Consider the following 17,721-nt stretch of genomic DNA (forward strand, 5'->3'; position numbering starts at 1 on the left):
TTATAAACACTGTTTGAAGAATCTTTTTCTAGTAGTGCTTTGTGAACCTATGAACCTTTACACATCTTTCTGTCTTTCTGATAGTTGTTATGTGTCTTCCACCATGGTGCCTAGTAATTTTTCACTGAATTACCATAGAGGTTTACTGAGACCATCCCACGCTTCCTGTGCTTTTTGTCTTGCCTAGATTATTTTTGTTGTTGTTGTTCTTAAAACCATGTTTCATAATACACATAGCAGGGATTTTGGTTTTGCAGATAACAGAAGGATCTTCACACAGTCTTGAAACACACTAACAATATGGTTAGATGAATAGTGCTGTCTTATTGTGATTAATCAAGATTCAATAAGGAAGACTTGGCATCAAGCTGTTTTCTGTCATTGCTAATAAGAGGAGCATTATCACCAGCACCAAATCATAAGTATCTAGATTAATATTCTTATACAGTTAAGTCGTGAGCAAAACCTAAGTTTGTTTAATTGATACTACAATACTTCCAATATGTTAAAAATAATTACAATTGGATGGCTCTCTTTAATGTGCAGCCATATTTTTCATAAATTATTGTACAGAGGTAAAAATAAATCCATGACATGGACCATTCATCACTCATTATTTTATTCATACTGTCACCATTTAAACTTTCTTTTTGTAGAGCAGATAATAGGCAATCAGTCCATAATTTAGGATGGCTTTTGTACTGAATGATCAAAATTTCACATAAATGTTTAAGACATTTTTTCTTTAAAAAAAAGAAAAAAGAAACCTTGTGAAATATAAATTTTCCCATCTCTTAGATAACAAGAACAGAAATACATGGGACTCAGAATAAATCTTAATAAAAAAATCAAAATCTAAAGTCATTTGATATCGTATTGCTATTTACTAGGCAAATATTATAGTGTGTATTGCTAACAAGCAAACTCACACTTAAAAACAATATATATAGAAAAATATTCAAATCTCATTCAGGTTCTTTTTTCATTCAAGTTTGTTGTTAAACTCAATCTCCCTGTGAAGATTTCATAAAAAAAAAAAAAAAAAATCCACTTAATATGAGCCTTACCATACTTACTGAGTTTAACAAACAGACTTCAGTGAATTTACTCTGGGAAATAGTTGTCAGCATGCAATGCATATGTGCTCATAGATATGAAGTGACAAATCCCAGTGTGTGCTAAAAGACTTAACCTGTTGTTTGCACAGAGCGAGAGAAAAGCATTAAGGATATTTGACAATATTAGTCACACTAAAGTATTCTACATGTAGGCATCCCTATATAATCTGTATAATAATAAAATCTGTAAAATAAAAAAATTGCAAGATACACATTTCTATGTGTGTAATTTTGGCACAGAACGCAAGAAGCTCAAAATTTGTATTTGTAAACTTGATACTTGATATACACTGGAGAGGAAATTGGTGAATGAAGACATCTTTTTTTGTTCCAACCTCCTCTCCAGGTTCTCCTCTTCCATTTCCTCTTTCACTTCTGAGTTGCCATCTAGGCTGCCAGCTCTTCACAGCTGGAAGTTGCCTTTTTGTGTGCACTTTTTGTACTGTAGGTCTTCATGATCTGTCGCACGACTCTACACCTGCACCTCTGAGTGATTACAGATGGAATACGTATTAGGGTAAAAACACCTTTGTGTCATAAATAGCCATACTTTATTTAATTAGTTGGGTTTAATTATTCTATGGTCACAGGAGAAAAATGTTGCATGCATGCGCACTGGTTTGGTAAGATCTACATAGTTTAATTTTTAGCCATGGACAGCAGCATATTCTTAGGTCTGGGTTCACCTCACTCAGCTTTAAGGTAGAAGCAGAGTCACATTGCCCCAGTCAGTGGAGAAGGTTACATTCAGGTGTGATTCATATTTACATATGCTGAATTGCTCCCTGGAAACACTTTATTCAACATATGGGGACACCAAGTTGACTAGGCTTCTAACATAGGCAATTAAAATTAGCTGAAATCTGTCCAGGTCCTACTGTACACATCTGCTCCTCTTTCACCTCTTTTCCTCCCTCACAAAGATGAGAGTGTGTCGTGGTTTAACCCCAGCCAGCAACTAAGCACCACACAGCCGCTCGCTCACTCCCCCCCGGTGGGATGGGGGAGAGAATCGGAAGAGTAAAAGTGAGAAAACTCATGGGTTGAGATAAAGACAGTTTAATAGGTAAAGCAAAAGCCACACGCACAAGCAAAGCAAAGCAAGGAATTCATTCACTACTTCCCATCGGCAGGCAGGTGTTCAGCCATCTCCAGGAAAGCAGGGCTCCATCACGCGTAACGGTTACTTGGGAAGACAAACGCCATCACACCCAATGTCCCCCCCTTCCTTCTTCTTCCCCCAGCTTATATACTGAGCATGATGTCATATGGTATGGAATAGCCCTTTGGCCAGTCTGGGTCAGCTGTCCTAGCTATGCTCCCTCCCAGCTTCTTATGCACCTGGCAGAGCACAAGAAGCTAAAAAGTCCTTGACTAGTGTAAACTCTACTCAGCAAGAACCAAAACATCAGTGTCTTATCAACATTATTCTCATCCTAAATCCAAAACACAGCACTCTACCAGCTACTAAGAAGAAAACTAACTCTATCCCAGCTGAAACCAGGACAGAGTGCTATAGGGAACACTGTGCTCTTCTGTAGCATTTGGCATAGTACCTGCTGAGCAAACTTCCACCTTTCATGAAGGTTTCCTTTCTGAAGCCTTCTATAAAATCACATGGTACTTTTAAGTGCCTGTATGACTAGTCCTAGCATATGTGTGGTAGTAGATCTTTGTGGTGAATAACAGGAACAATCTTACAAACTCTGGATTTCCTGGGGAACAAACCTTACGTCAGTAGTTTTCTCATTGCCTTTTCCGAAAATTGGGCAAGGAAAACCCAGCAACTGGTTGGCAAAAAGTCAAAATGCCAATAGGAAGTGTGTTAACACTAGTAAAAAGTGCATATGGACATCTTGAATATGATGTTGCATTTCCGATAGTATCCACAGTAGATTAATTCAGAAAAAAATTATATTTTGAATTTCAGATTGAGTAAGGTCATAAACCTCAGCTACTGCATTCAGTGCTTCTTCGGCCGTTCAGAAATCAGAATCATAATTAGTAGTGAGCTAGGTGTCTGCTTTTAATGCAAAATTTATTCCACATCTTAGACGGCTATATATGACTGAACTATTGATTTTAATTGTATCTGTCAGAATTTAGCTGCTCATTCAGACGTGTGATATACCTTAATCATTTGTAGGCAGGCACATGCCTCTTTAAGACTCGTTTCCTGTGTAGATAATATACTGCAGTTCCCTGGAGACCTTATATGCATATCACAAAAGCCAGCACAAACAGCAGGCTTGCTAATACCAAAACAAGTGATTAATATTAATTCCTATACTCCACTTTTGTCAAAGGCTTTGGAATCAGCATTTTTTATTCATCCTGGGAGAACATAAAATAGGAATACAAATTGGAGGATGCCTATGTAGTAGTCTAGCTTTATGTCAGAGGTTGCTATTTTTTAACTTACTTGCATAATAAAAATGGTACATGAACAGCGTTTCTTTCACCCTCTTGTTTTACTCTAAACAGTTTTTCCCTGTGTGTTTTCTTTAATTTAAGAAGAACAAAAAAAGTATATGGCATTACATAGTCACTACAGATAAGTTATAATAGCTATTACGGTGCTTTTTAAACAATATATATTACAGGTAATCAACAAAAATATGTTCCTGACCATACTTTTATATAAAAACTAATCATGTGCCAAGACTCTCTCATTCCCCATCTCCTTTATTGTATCTTGTTTCCTTTTTCCTTGTTTGGAAATGTCATCAGCATGTGACTGAGGTGAAAAAACATGATGTACACTTGGTACTTGATAATAAAGGGTTTGTACCTCTGTAGAAGCTTTTCAAGAGCTAATTAGAACAAAGAAGCTGATCTTTACTAAAAATAACATCTTTAAATGTTCCAGTGAAAAGTTAGGTTATATTTACCAAATTATCATCTGGAAGACTTCCTGAGCAGCACAAATGCAGCATTAAACTAAGGATTTATTGTCATTATGATTTTAAAACTAAATAAATAAATGTTATGCTCTCCCGTCTCAAAAAGGCCAATATATAGTTTTCAGCTTGTCAATGGCTTATCTTGTAAGCTCAGTATAAATGGCACAATCAACAACACTGGAAACACTAGAATTTGTTCTAGTGAGAATTTGATTTTTTCTAAATATTTATGACTGTTACTATCTAGTGATTTATATTTTTTTAAAGTAAATTTAGTGATTTGGAATTCCCTTTTCTTTTTATAACCTCCTGAAATGTCTACTAAAACAGTTTTATATACATTATGATTGTGTTTAGCTTTTGAGGTCTGGAAACAACAGTGCTATACCCTTCAGACTTATCCTCGTTCTTCTGTATTTAAATATGATTTTCCAGGAGATTTTCACTAATGGAATTTTCAGATACACTTCTGTTTCTATAAAATGGTATCTTTTAGCAATTAATTTGAAGAAAAAAAAAGGTTAACCATGTGAGGAATTGCATTTATCTTATGTGAATAAAGCCACTTCTGACTTTTGAGTTGAAAAATTTGGTCCTTGATCTACATCATTCTACCAAGCCGTTCGTTGGTAAGCTGAAACCTACTTCTTTTTAGGTGCTATTCTAGCAATGGCTGACTTGCCTGATATAGCTAGTGATAGTGCTTTTCTCATTAATCTTTATTAAAAAGATCAAGTAGTATGTGTTCAATGATCACGGAGTACTTTTCGTATAGATGACTTCTACAAGGTATCTGATACAAAGTACTTCAAAACACTATGTAAATTTGAATTAATTCATTTAAAACGTATAAATTTTAAGCAATATCATGTGATCATTAATTAAAAGTAATGCTTTAATGCATACAGAGTTTAAGCCAATATTGGATCCTGAATTCTTAAATGCTCAGTTGTACAGACAGCTGTACTATTATAAGGGAAAAATCATTAATTCTACTCTGTCTCAGTTGTGAATTAGTCCCACTGCAAGCCAGTTTCTTATTTCAAGATCTCTGTATCGGTAATAGCTGACAAGATAGCTCAAAGCACACAGTGTTGACTTTTAGATCACAAAAGCTTTCCTGAGAATTATGTGGGCATAGAGAATGGAGATTAAACTTTTAGCATGTCTGGACTTGTTAACAGTTAAAGCAAACTTTTTATGCATGGTAATGGAATAAATATGGAAATTGAAAAGGGAGGATGAATGCTGAATAAGAAGAAACGTAATTTTTACTTTTTTTTTCCCTAAAGTATAAACATACTAAATTATTCAGAGTATAATAAGGGGAGGTAGCATATGAAATTATATCTCTAAATCCATCCATACTATAGTTGTGTGGAAGATATAAAAGCTGAGAGCAAAACCCATTAAAACCGTATACAGAGTACATTGGAATATTTGTTAATCTGTGGATTGTTGTAGTTTACATTTTTCTGTTCTTTTTCTTCCCATTGTTAGATAGAAAGAAGAAAAAAAAAAAAAAGCATTGCAAAGGTTTTTATAAAGTACTTGCATTACGGCATCTAGACAAACAGCTTAATTCTGCATGGTTCAAAATAGATTCAGTCAACTGACATCCTGTATTTTCCAGATTATTCTTATAATTAGGGTAATGAATATGTCATAAACTCTTCAGGTATGTCAACTTGTTGACTGCGATATTCTATAGTCTCTACTGGCCTGTTGCCAGACTTTTTTGCCCCAACCATAGAGCCTGAAGGGAAACTTTGACTACTACTGGAAATTTTGTGTCCTAATGACATAGTACAGGACTGTATACGGTATATAAGTCTCCTTCCTGGCCTGGCACAGAGGAAGGTCACTGCCACGTTTGTGTACCCCTGTCTTATAAAATCTGTTTTGAGCACTGCATAGTTTCAAATTACCTATGAAGTTTCATCGTAATATAATTGCATTTTAGCCTTCCTTATTTTCACAGTCCTTTCAGAGTGTCACTGATAAGAAAGGTTGCAGTTCTGAAATTTGTTGGTACAGTCCTTGGTTTCTAACTTGTCTTTTAAGTGTGATCCTGCTTACAGATGGTAAATTGGTGGTCAGAGAATTTAATGGTGGAATTGATGTCATGCAACAAGGCAACACAACTGGAAATAGTTGGTGAGGTTTTTTTTATTTTGTTTTTGCTATCAAAACAGAACTTAAGGAAGAAGGAATATGCCTGACAGTTTATTACCATTGTTAAAGGAACATGACTTTCTGATAGTTGGTGCACCACCTAAATGAGTACAACTTTGCCTTATGTCTGCTTAGCATGTTTTCCTGTTGATTCCTGATGGTACGTGATCTCATAAGATCTCCCCAAATCATTACAATATCATTCTCTGAGCATGGCTACATATGTTGGGATTGGAAATATATTTACCATGGTGTCCAGCCCATGCTGCAAAACCAGGAAGAGTGATTCTTAAGTTCGTACAACGTAACATTTCGGTGGTGCTGAAGGTTACCTTCCTGAGCAAACTTATCACTTGTTTGTCAGAGTCCAGTGATGTCTCCCTCTTTCCCCTCTGAGAGACCCAGAATATTTTTAAATGTTACATTTTGGGGCTGTGTACTTCTGTTATTCTCATGGTTAAGATTTCTGAAGGTATTGTTTTTCAGAACTTCTTGTCAATATCTAAAATTTCGCTAGTTTGTAAGCCAGGGTTTTAGATTGTGACTCTTGTCCAAATCACTTGGTGAAATATCAGAAAGAGGAGTCAGATGTCTAATCTTAATTACAAAGTAATTTTTTAAATTATTTTTTTCCATAAATGGATAACACAAACTGTCAAGGCTCCTTGTTTTACCTGAGGAATGGTGTGCTTCTTTTACAAGTATATTGAATGGAGAGCATAAGAGACAGCTGAAAAGTATTCAACTTTAAAATACTCTCAGATGAAGTTTAAAATACAAATGAATCACAGGAGTGTTTTTCAGGTGTTCGTATTCACTTTTAATTCATTCAGAAGTTTTTATATGCTAAGATTTGATTAAAAAAGGGATACTTAAGGTATTTTAGGATTCTTTTGTAACAAATGGTTTACACTTCTCTGGTATGTGATAAAACATTACCTAATCTAGAGCAGATTATCTAATCCAGAACAGATCAACTTGGGTTTGATATTTATAAGACCTCAGATAGTTTTTGCTATTGAAAAAGTGAGGAGGTAAACAATTTATGGGACTGGGCCAGATGCCTCAAAGAGAGCAGATGAGATATAGTTTGAACCCAGTTTGAACATATTTCCACCAGGAATGTGTGTGCCTAAGAGAATTTTCCCTTTTTACTCATGTTCTGATCTCTCCCTAACATCCTGTAATACAGAGCTGGAAAGGAAAAAGTGGACAGAATTTGTTACAGTTTGGTGCTTGTGTGTGTTAGACTTAAAATGTGGCAATGGTAAGCAGAAAATACTTTTTTCCCTCCAGTCTATTGACCCCCCCCCCCAAAATCCTTTACGCTCAGAAATGTTACTTTCTATAATGCCTTACATATTTGCCTTTGCATTAAATAACCTGTGTCCAAAGAGAGAAATGTCATAATTTTGGATTTACGTTGTAATTCTAACAGTATTCACTGTTTGTAGATAACTGGGAGGAGTCATGGGATATTTCCTAATACCCTTGTGAAGAAAGCTCACCTCCTTCTGAAGGCTGCCTTACTACAGTTGACTTTTTGAACTAAGAGCCTGTTTCCCCACCTTGCCTTTTCACTCTATTCTTGTTTGTATCTAAGGACTTGTATTAAGTGCTACTAAAATAAATTTATTAAAGAGATATCCTACTACACTAATGGTGAAAGTTAACTTCCACTGCTCCCAGAAGGGGAAAGCATATCAGTAATTGAGGCGTTTACCGTTGCTGTTCTGTGAACCTTGCCGTGATGTATGAAAGATGTCTTGAATTATTCAGTGTTCCTTGTTAGTTATGTTTCTCCTTGGTTTCTCTGTGTAGCTGATGTCATTTGTGGAGGTGAGTTTTTTTTATTATGTGGACAAAGCCCAGATTTGTGGAAATATCTCCCTTTTTTATTTTTGTTATGTCTAAGAGGTAGCATTTAGTTGCTGGCATTTTCTATTTGTCCACATTTTAAGATATGAAATGTTTGGAAAACTTTAGAAAATTAATATTACTTTGTTTCTTAAACTTCCTACACTGACAGAAGAACTTACAGAACATTGCAAAAATGCTGATGCTTGCAGTCCTTAGGGTAATTTAGTGCTGAGATCACAGAGAATGCTTAACAGGATAAGCATTCCCATTCTGTTTTATTTAAAATGACCTTGACGTATAGGTACACCTATTTCTGAAATTCTGCTCGTTTACATTTCACAGTTGAATGCACATCCATAAAGACAACCTTTCATAAAAGCAAAATGCACATATGTACAAACCTAGAGTTTTTGTTTAAAACTCATTCCTAGAGTTACCAGGTTTCCCTTAGTTCGGTTAATCTCAAATTACTAAAAAACAGAAAACAAAAAAAAAACCCCAACCAACCAACCAAAAAAAACCCCAAAACCCAAAAAACAAAAAACAGAAGAGATTTTATATTAATTACTTAATCCCTCAGCTATCTACTAGCAGGAGCACCAATTGCACCAGCACAGATGTGCTGTCTGTAAGTGCTGTAGGACAAGCTGTAAGAGCAGCCCGTTCTGGCATAAGAGCATTTCGTTACATCAATGTCACAATAAAGCCTGTCATTTCTGTGAATATGATCTAGCTAGATTTTTATTAGTCCTTCAGCTTTGAATTCCCCATCCCACAGGTTAATGAATTCTCCTTTTAACTTTAAATAATTATGTAGTGTTTATATCAGAGATGAATTTTAAAATCTTATTTTCTAATATTGTCAGTCAGTACCAATCCCACTAAGGTAAATAGCAATATGGCCTCAAATCAATACTGAGCAATAGGGAATGTACAATTACTTCTGAAATTATTTGTTGCCTTGCTTGTTGCTGATCTCATCACAGGTGGAGGGAATGTAATTTGCTTTTTCAAGGAAGGAAGATGTGATCATATGGTTACAGACCTTAAAGTAAAGAACCATGAAGGAACACTTCGTTCAGCTTTCAAACATGCAGAAAACATCCCTCTGTATACTGATATTTTTCACTTCTGTGTAGTTTTCTGAGCACAGGGAGGACAAGGGCAGCTGCCCGAGGCTGGCTGATCCACTGGAATACATGGCACAGAAGGCCAAGTTTTACCCTTAGACCTACCCTGGTATCTCCCTAGAAAACAAGAAATCATGCTGATCTGAAAGCTGAATGTTTCCCAGATGAGGAAAAAACACACTTTTCCCTCTTGGTGTATTTCCTGCAGTATAATTGAACGTATTCATCAGTTCATACAAGACTTCTATAATTGAAAGTCTTAATTCTAGCTTTGCGAGGTCACCTTGGTCCCTAATGGAGAATTGCAATGAAAGCCAAGAGACTGAAACACTATTCCCAAATTCTGCCACTGACCTGCTTTCACAAATTATCTCACATTTTTCCTTTATTTCTCTTTTTTGTATTTGTGTGATAATTTTTACTGTACACTCTCTCGAAGGTAGGAATTGCTTGTTTTAATGCACTATCTCCAGGCTTGATTTGGTCTTCTATACTCTTTGAAGCATCAAATGAGAATAAAAGGGAGAAGATTCAGATGTGTGAAAAGCTGTTTGCATTTTAAATTAATGGTTAATAGAAAAACTTTTGTGAAACAGCAAAATGCATAAAATCCATCAATTTGGGTAAAAAATCTCGGCTGTCGTTCATTATAAATTCTCCTCGAGTAAATAGTGTAAAGTAACTCATCTGACTTCAGTATTAGCATTTTGTAATAGTTGACATTAGCAGTCTGATTTTATTATTTTTTAACCTTAAATACCACATTATTTTAACATTGTACATCTTGCCATTCCAGGCTTCATTGCTTTCCTAATGAACTTTCTGCCTAGTTCATGCCTCCATCTAGAGTGATGATTTAGCTTCATTGACATGGTGATAATATGAAGTTGATGTGGAGAGCTGTAGATGTGCCACACCTGCTGATGATGCCAGTGTTAATTGCTTAACTAATGGCCTACATGCAAGGTTGAGAGCATCCCTCCAGACTTTGGGAGCTTAACAGAACAAATTCTGAATCAAACCCTTTCCATTCTTGCATGGTAAAACAATTCATGATACAAGAGATGTGCAGAAGTTCAAAGCTTGAAGAAATTCTTTGATACTTTTGTATAATCAAGCAGAAAAGGAACAGAGCTGTTGGGGCAAAAACTAATAGAAAACCAAACACATATGCACATATTTTTCAACCTAAGAAAATAAAAGTTGAAGCTGCCCTTTATCCAGAGAGATGTAAATGAAGTTCTGAATAAAAATGCAGCTGTTCCATTGTATAAATGTCTCTACAACTGTGACTGTCATACTAATAAGATTTTAATCTGCAGTCCTCATAAAAAAGTAAAGGACAAACTGTTATTGAGGCTCATTCCATGTCAGGTGGCTGCATAGACCTCATTCAGTAATTCACAACCTCTCTCATACGTGCTGCTTTTTATTTACCAGGGAACTATCATGACTGCTTTTCCCTTCGGCAGTAGCGTTACAGCTTCTGGTACCTGCCTGACACTGGCATTTTAAATGTTTATCCTAGAGGAAAGACGTGTCCCAAAATGTTCCAGTATAGCAATTGCAACTAAATTCTGCCAGGCAGCTTCACAGGAGCCAGGTGCTACTGCAAAAAAAAAAAAGAAAAAAAAAAAACCAAAAAAAACCAAACCCAAAAAACTCTGTAAATTAAGGGCTATTTTTATGAAAGTAGAAAGTAGGTTTCATATATTTCTGCGTCTCAAAGTCCTGAGGCTACAGAGAGCATTCTACAACATAATATTTCCATTCTATAATGGAAATACAGGAAAAAAAAATTTTCAGAAATGATTACTTTCTTCCCTAGACTTTCCCATTTATTCTTTTCTGAGAGATCCTGTTTCAAGCTAAATTTTTTGAATGAAATATCATTATGTAATCTACTAACACAGGCTTATAGGCATTTTAGAGCAAGCATGTTTGATTATGGAATTATTATTTTTTTTTACTCATTCTGCATGTCTAAGAATAACTTGAAATCAGAAGGCGGTTTGTGGTGATAATCTGTACTTTTTTGTGAAACACCTCGGTTTGAAGATACCCATTGTGATAATTAGCATCATCTCAGTTTTGTAAAGCAACTGTGTTATCTGCAGACCTCCTGCACTTCCCATTTTACTCTTACTCTTGCAGCTGTGGGAAACAGAGGAACTCTGGCATTCCTTTCCAGTTCTTACTTTTCTGATCTGGATTTATACACCGTGAACATACTCAAAAACATATATATATGACTATCTGCACATAGGTAGCTCAATAAAGAAAAATAGCAAAAGGCTTGTAATTTTAATAATGTTACCATTTTAACTACAATCTCCTGTAAACAGATGAAGGAAGTAAAGCACAAGACGTAGGATTTGAATACTTAGAGTTGGCATTTCAGTTCAAATTAGAATTTCTGTGTAAGATTGCTTTGTTAGGAGGCTGATGTACTTAGTAAATCAAAGGAACTTTTGAAGCGTGATTTGACATGAAGAGCAATGTGTTAATATTCTGATTTCACAAAGCACAAAAATGTCAGTTATCAAAATGGTGTTGATTATATTTCACAGCTGCTTATGATGATTCCAGTGAAAAGAGTTTTGGGAAATTATTCCAAATGATAAAACTGGCTGCTTTAGTACCTTTTTAAACATTTTAAACCATTACAAACAAAAGAGTTGTCAAGAATAAAAACACTTAAATTGTGAATAATTTGTGAACTGAATATAGATTAATTATTTAAGTTATATTGTAATACAGATGCTTAATTATGACAGTGATGAGCACTATAAAAATTTCTGAAAACTAATATAATGCACTTGAAATAATAATGTAATTAAAATCTTGTGGGGATGAGGCCATCAATCATGTTCTAGAGAAAAAATTTGTGCATTTGAAACCCTACATTCTCTAGTGAGGTCTTCATTTAGATTGTAGTGAAATATTCAGGGGGTCATGAAACCCCCATTTGGCTACTGATAATATGAGAATAATTTCTGTCTGCTTTCCAGAGAATTATAAGGATGACTCAAGGTTTGAGTAGCCTTCACAGTACCATATCTGCTAAGCGTTTTCATTTCATTACCATGGTGATACATAAATTCTGACGTGAAACAAAAATTGGTAAGTGTATCAGCCAGCAAGCGGTTTACTGGGCATATACTTTTGGGAAGGAGGAAAAAAAAGAGCAAAAATGTTTTCTGTCACTGAAGTATGAAAAATGTAGCTATTATAAAAAGCACAGTCTTAATTTTAGGTTGCTCAGATAGCATTCTTTAAAATAATAGTTGAGAAAGACCACTCATTTTATGTGGTTCTTTATACTCTTTGAATAGTTAATATCAGGTTGTTTAAAAAGCATCTATGGGATAAAGTCTGGTTTATAGCATCCATGGCACAACTTGTAACTTGGTAGATCCAATTCTTCAATGAAATTGTTAACAGATATAAAGAATTATTCATCCTGTACTCTTTAAATGTTGGAGGAACTTGCTAATGTGTAGCAGCATATTTGCTTCTGCCAGGTGTAACTGTATGCATGTAATGTGGCCCAAAATTAAAAAGTCATTTAATCAGCAGTTTAGTTGATCTGTTGGCTTTTTTTTTTTTTTCCTTCTATTAACCAGAAATCTCTACTGACACAGAATAATGGAAAGTCTGTAATTATGAATTGAAACTGATAACAGATTCAGGTAATGATCTTGCCTAGAGGTTATCAATAATTTATGTGTTAAGGGAAAGGTAGTTAGTAGATATGAATACATTTTAGGAATAATTAAGACATTATCATATCTTCTCTTAAAGGTATAGATAAAGTCTGAAAAAAGGATGTTCATGCTGGCAGGGTCAGGAAGGAAACATCACATTCAAATTGTAACAACATTAAATGAAGGTAGGTTTTGAGACAGGGGGAAAGGAAGGGAAAAACTCTATTTTCCTCTTGGCTGTGATCACTGACAAGATGAAATGGTGGGCAACGTTGTGATGAAAGTCTACACGTGGGATACGCAGAGGCTCCAAAGCAACTCTGAAAAATAAGCTCAATGTTCTAAAAATGTTATTGATTTCGAAAAATGTTCTCTTTAATCCTCTGGAAGCAGAAGAGTAGAGTCTGAAAAGTGAAGACAGAAATTCCTGTCTGTGCTCTGAGGAAAGGAAAGCAGATGGACAAATTCAAAGAGCAATCATGTCTACTCTGTTACAGGAGACTGTTCTGCCTTATTCTGTTGTGTCTGTTTTTTCTTGGCACAGTCAGGAAAGAAGAGGTTGCTTACACCCAGAATTTATTATTTATATTTTAATTAACTAGAAGAATAACTATGCTGGGTCCGCCCAAGGGGTCCATCGTGTTCAGTGTCCCACCAAGCAAGTGGGAGTTGTACCAGAATTGAGAACACATGTGATAGCATTGTACCAGTCTCCAGCTTTTCAACTAAGAGAATTACTCTGGTTAAAAACAATGAATTTATTTATTCTTTATTTTATTTAATTCACTTTTACCTCTTTTTTTAATGATTTACATGCTACCATCACTATAGTAAGATTTCCCAGAACGGTGCAGAGAAGATCTCTTTTTATTCAGCTGTCCAATGGGCATTTTTCACTTTATGCCTCTCTCTACTTTTCCTGTCCCTGCTTTCTTTTTATTGATTATTTTTCTTCTAAATTAGGCAGACATTAGCATACTTACCCTAGCTGGATTTTATTTACATTTCTTTGATCTTCAGGCTTTCTTGAAAAACTGGTAGGAACTGGTTTCCAGTTAGTGTTGGAAGGTGAATTTATTACCTTGCTCATTAGACTCAAGAAGAGTTTCTCTTTTATCTATCCTTTTTTTCGCCTCTCTCTTTTCTTTTCTTTCCCTTGCTTATTTTCATTTCAGTAGGCATTTGAAATTTGTGGTGACATTAACCTGCATAAAAGTGATTTCTGTTACTAATATTTTAGCACATTCTGCTTTAACAGGGACTTGGAAGCTCACTAAGGAATATGTCAGTTCTTTTTGCTCATTGCAAAGGCTGCTGGGCAAATGAATGAGTTTAACACAATTATGCAGCTGTAACACACAAGCAGACATAAACTGCTTAAGGGGTCTCAGAACATAATTGGCACGATTTAGGTGTCTAGGCATCAGTCTCTCATGAATTTTAGGTACCTTAGAGAATCTGAGACAACTGCATGAAGTGGCAGATATGACACAGGACCTTTAGAAATCTGACCTTTTCAGGAGTGGCAGCTCTAGGCTTGGCAGGATACCCTGGGGCATCTAAAATGTAGATGCCCCAACTCATATACATAGCCAGCTGAATTCCACCCCAGATCTTTTATTTCATATTCTTAACATGCTGTAACACTTTGATGTACAGTCTCACTTATCTGCAGTGTTTGTAATGTTACGCACCAAAACCTAGATTTTGGGAAATACTCTTGTGTTTTGCCGCATCTAAGAGATGTGGTTGTGTTGAAAGGTCCTGTTTTTTAAGTGTGATTTTTTGTGGCCTCTATGGTATATATACATTGTCTCAACCATTGCCAGGGAAGAGACATGATACTGCAAGCTTTCTAAAAAAAAATAAATCATTAATAGTAATTTGACTGTTTTCAAATTCCTATTGTGTATACAATTAGGCATATTGAACATCAGTGTCTTTCTGGCTTTCCAGCTAATTAGGAATTTAAATAGTGACACCTATTTTGGAAAATGAGTGAGATTTTAGTATCTGCATTGCATTTATAAACTGTCTTAAGTAATCTCTTGTTGGAGGAGTGGGGAGATGAGATTTTAGTTGTTTCTTTTTAAGAAAATACATATTTGATTTTTTTTTTTTTTAAAGAAGAAATTTCCTGATCTTGGGGGGGGGGGGGGGGTGTATTTTCTTATTTGTGTTATATTTTTAAATATCAGTGAATTTATATGCAAAATTTGAAAGATTCATTCCAAATAACTAATAGTGTATTTTTTTTTTTTTTCATTTCCGTATTAAGGGAGGTTCTTCAAACTTTCTCTGACCTCTTCAGCATTACAGCTAGAGGCTAAAAATCCTTGATTTCCTATATTCCCTGAAGAAAATAAGTCACTAGTAAACAGAAATTAAAGGGAATAAAATAGGAATAACAAAAAAGGTCACACTAACCATCCCCTGGATTCAAGACAAGATCAGCTATTCCTGATAGATGTCTTTCTAACACACTCTGAAAAGTCAATGTTTTTCTACGGTGATCTTAGGTAACCTACTCCAGCACACCTTGTATTTATGAAAGTTTCCTTCCAAATGTTTATTGAAATTTAAGCACTTTGCCTTCTTGTATTAATAAATATGTAGTACCTTCTTATTGCAGCAATCTTTTTCTTTAAAGACTAGTATGTCTATTTATGACTCCTTCCCTCACTAGACTAAATAAATCAATTTTTTCCCCATATATCACATTTTTAAGAACTTTGGTCTTCCTCTTGTCTCTCTTCTGGACTTTAAGTAGTCACTTCACAGTTTTCTTGCAGTTTTCAGCTGAAAACTCAGTTTGCAGCTGTAGTATTTCCAGCTGACATTTCCTGCTGGCAAATAGCTCCCCCCCGCCCTTCTATATTTTCTTATGTTGTTCCCAACCACCAGCCCTACAAAAGTATCACACTGAATGTTGTGTAAATGCCTAGAGAAAGTTTCCAAGATGGCTTTTTTTTTTTTTTTCATTGCATTTGCTGATATTGTTGGGAAAGGAAAACAGAAATGGGAGGCAACCCATTCAAGTCTGATTCTGACTGAAATGATCCTCTGATGATGTCATCCATGACCTTCTTTTGTCCTTTAGAGTGAAAATATGATTTCTTACCCTGAAGCTGGAGAAATCATAGAATTTTCTCAATTACACAATATATTACAACTAGCATGTGAATTTACTGCTGAAACTCAGCAGAAAATTATTTAAGATATTTTAACAAAAAAAACCATCAATTATACAAGTGTTAAAAATAATGACGACAATAAAACATTTTAATCAAGCCCAGTGCTGTGCAAGTCATGACAAAAATTAACTGGGCAACAAAATTAGTTTTCCCTTGGACTGTTTTACTTCCTTCTGATAGTAAAGTCAGTTTGTGCTACTTGACAGTCATGATTTCTTGTTATCTGTCTAGATTCAACAGAGGTCTTCCAGCTGAAAATGATGCTTTGCTTTGAGGGATAAGTAGAATCTTGCTGGCTTGCTTACAGTTTCATTTCTAATAGTTTGGTGGGAGGACGTTACTGGTGTTGCTCTAGAGCAAATGGTACTCAGACTTGACAGTCCCATATGTGGTGTGTATCCTCCCAACTCCTCCACACTACCCCCAAACCAAACCAAAAACCAAATCCATCTTGCATTACAAAATCCAGAAACATCTCTTTCTTTGTGCTTCATTCATGTACCTTAAATATTTCCTAGTGGTACTGCTGAATTTGTTTCCTTTGTGGTCCTCTACTTCTAACAATAGAAAATAAGTATAAGGAATGGCAGAGTTGAATTTCTGATCGACTTCTATCTCCTCATTTGTTTCTTAAATGTATTGAGTGCATGGTGTCATTATAGTTTTACCCCCCGTTTTCTTACTTTCGAGTGGATTATCTGGTGTTTAAAAATATAACAATGCTGCAGCCTTTCCTTCGCTGGAAGCAATAACATGTTCTCTTTCTTTCAAGTTTCCTACTGTTCCCATGAAAATTGCCAGGAACTGTGAGAGTTATCCAGATTTGCTCAGAAATGTCCCAGTAATTACTGAATTCATTGCTCAATAATACCAGCAGATAGATGTTTGGACACTGAGTCTTTTAAGTCATGCCTCCAAAAACAGAAAGGTGGGGGTAGCGAAAAAGTTCTTCTGTACATTAATTTTCTATTTAGTGTTAATACTCATAGAAAACTTGTTTCTCAAATGTTACCCGAAATGAAGACAACTGCGTGATAGTAGCAAGAACATCTTCTGATTAATGACAAATATGTCAGCTTGGCTTCTAGAAAATTAACTCAGAGGCTGCAAAATTTGCAGACAATTCCTTCTGTTTCCAGTGTGTTTGGGGAGGGTGCAGAGGCGGGGAAAAGGTCAGACAGCTTTTTCACAATTGCAACTCTGCTAGATATAGCTTCTGCTTTAGGCATTATTTTCCTGTTATTGTTTTGGTGTGGAGATATGTGTGTCCTTGCATGGGCTCAGGCTTGCATGATTGATTAAAAAAAAAAATAAAAATAAAAAATAAAAAAAGAACAACCAGTTCAGCTCATCCAGCAGAATTCATAGCCCTCTGGCATTTAATTATATTCAGGAAGCTTTTTATTTTTTTCTATTTTTTCACAGTCTTTTCATAAGGTTACTACATCTTTATTGGGTACATTGAATATGTGTCAACGGAGTTGTTTTTCGTGCTGCATGAGTGCGTTGATGCTGTGATCTGCTTCTGGCAACTATAAAATAGAAAACAGTAACATTAGTACAATAGAAGAGGAACAGCACAGGACACACAAGTGAGAGAGAACAGCTACCGCATAGCCTGTCTCGTATGAATT

At 35.4% G+C, this 17,721-nt stretch overlaps 1 protein-coding gene across 6 annotated transcripts in view; it reads left to right on the forward strand.

Moving 5' to 3' along the window:
* Nucleotides 1-17,721, forward strand: part of DLG2 (discs large MAGUK scaffold protein 2) — a gene marked incomplete at both ends in the record, with an annotated part of 1,048,402 nt that overhangs the window by 544,704 nt on the left and 485,977 nt on the right. The gene's annotated exons all lie outside the window — the stretch shown is intronic.

Source organism: Platalea leucorodia (assembly GCF_965183815.1).
Source record: "Platalea leucorodia genome assembly, chromosome: 2".
In the NCBI taxonomy this organism is placed as follows: domain Eukaryota; kingdom Metazoa; phylum Chordata; class Aves; order Pelecaniformes; family Threskiornithidae; genus Platalea; species Platalea leucorodia.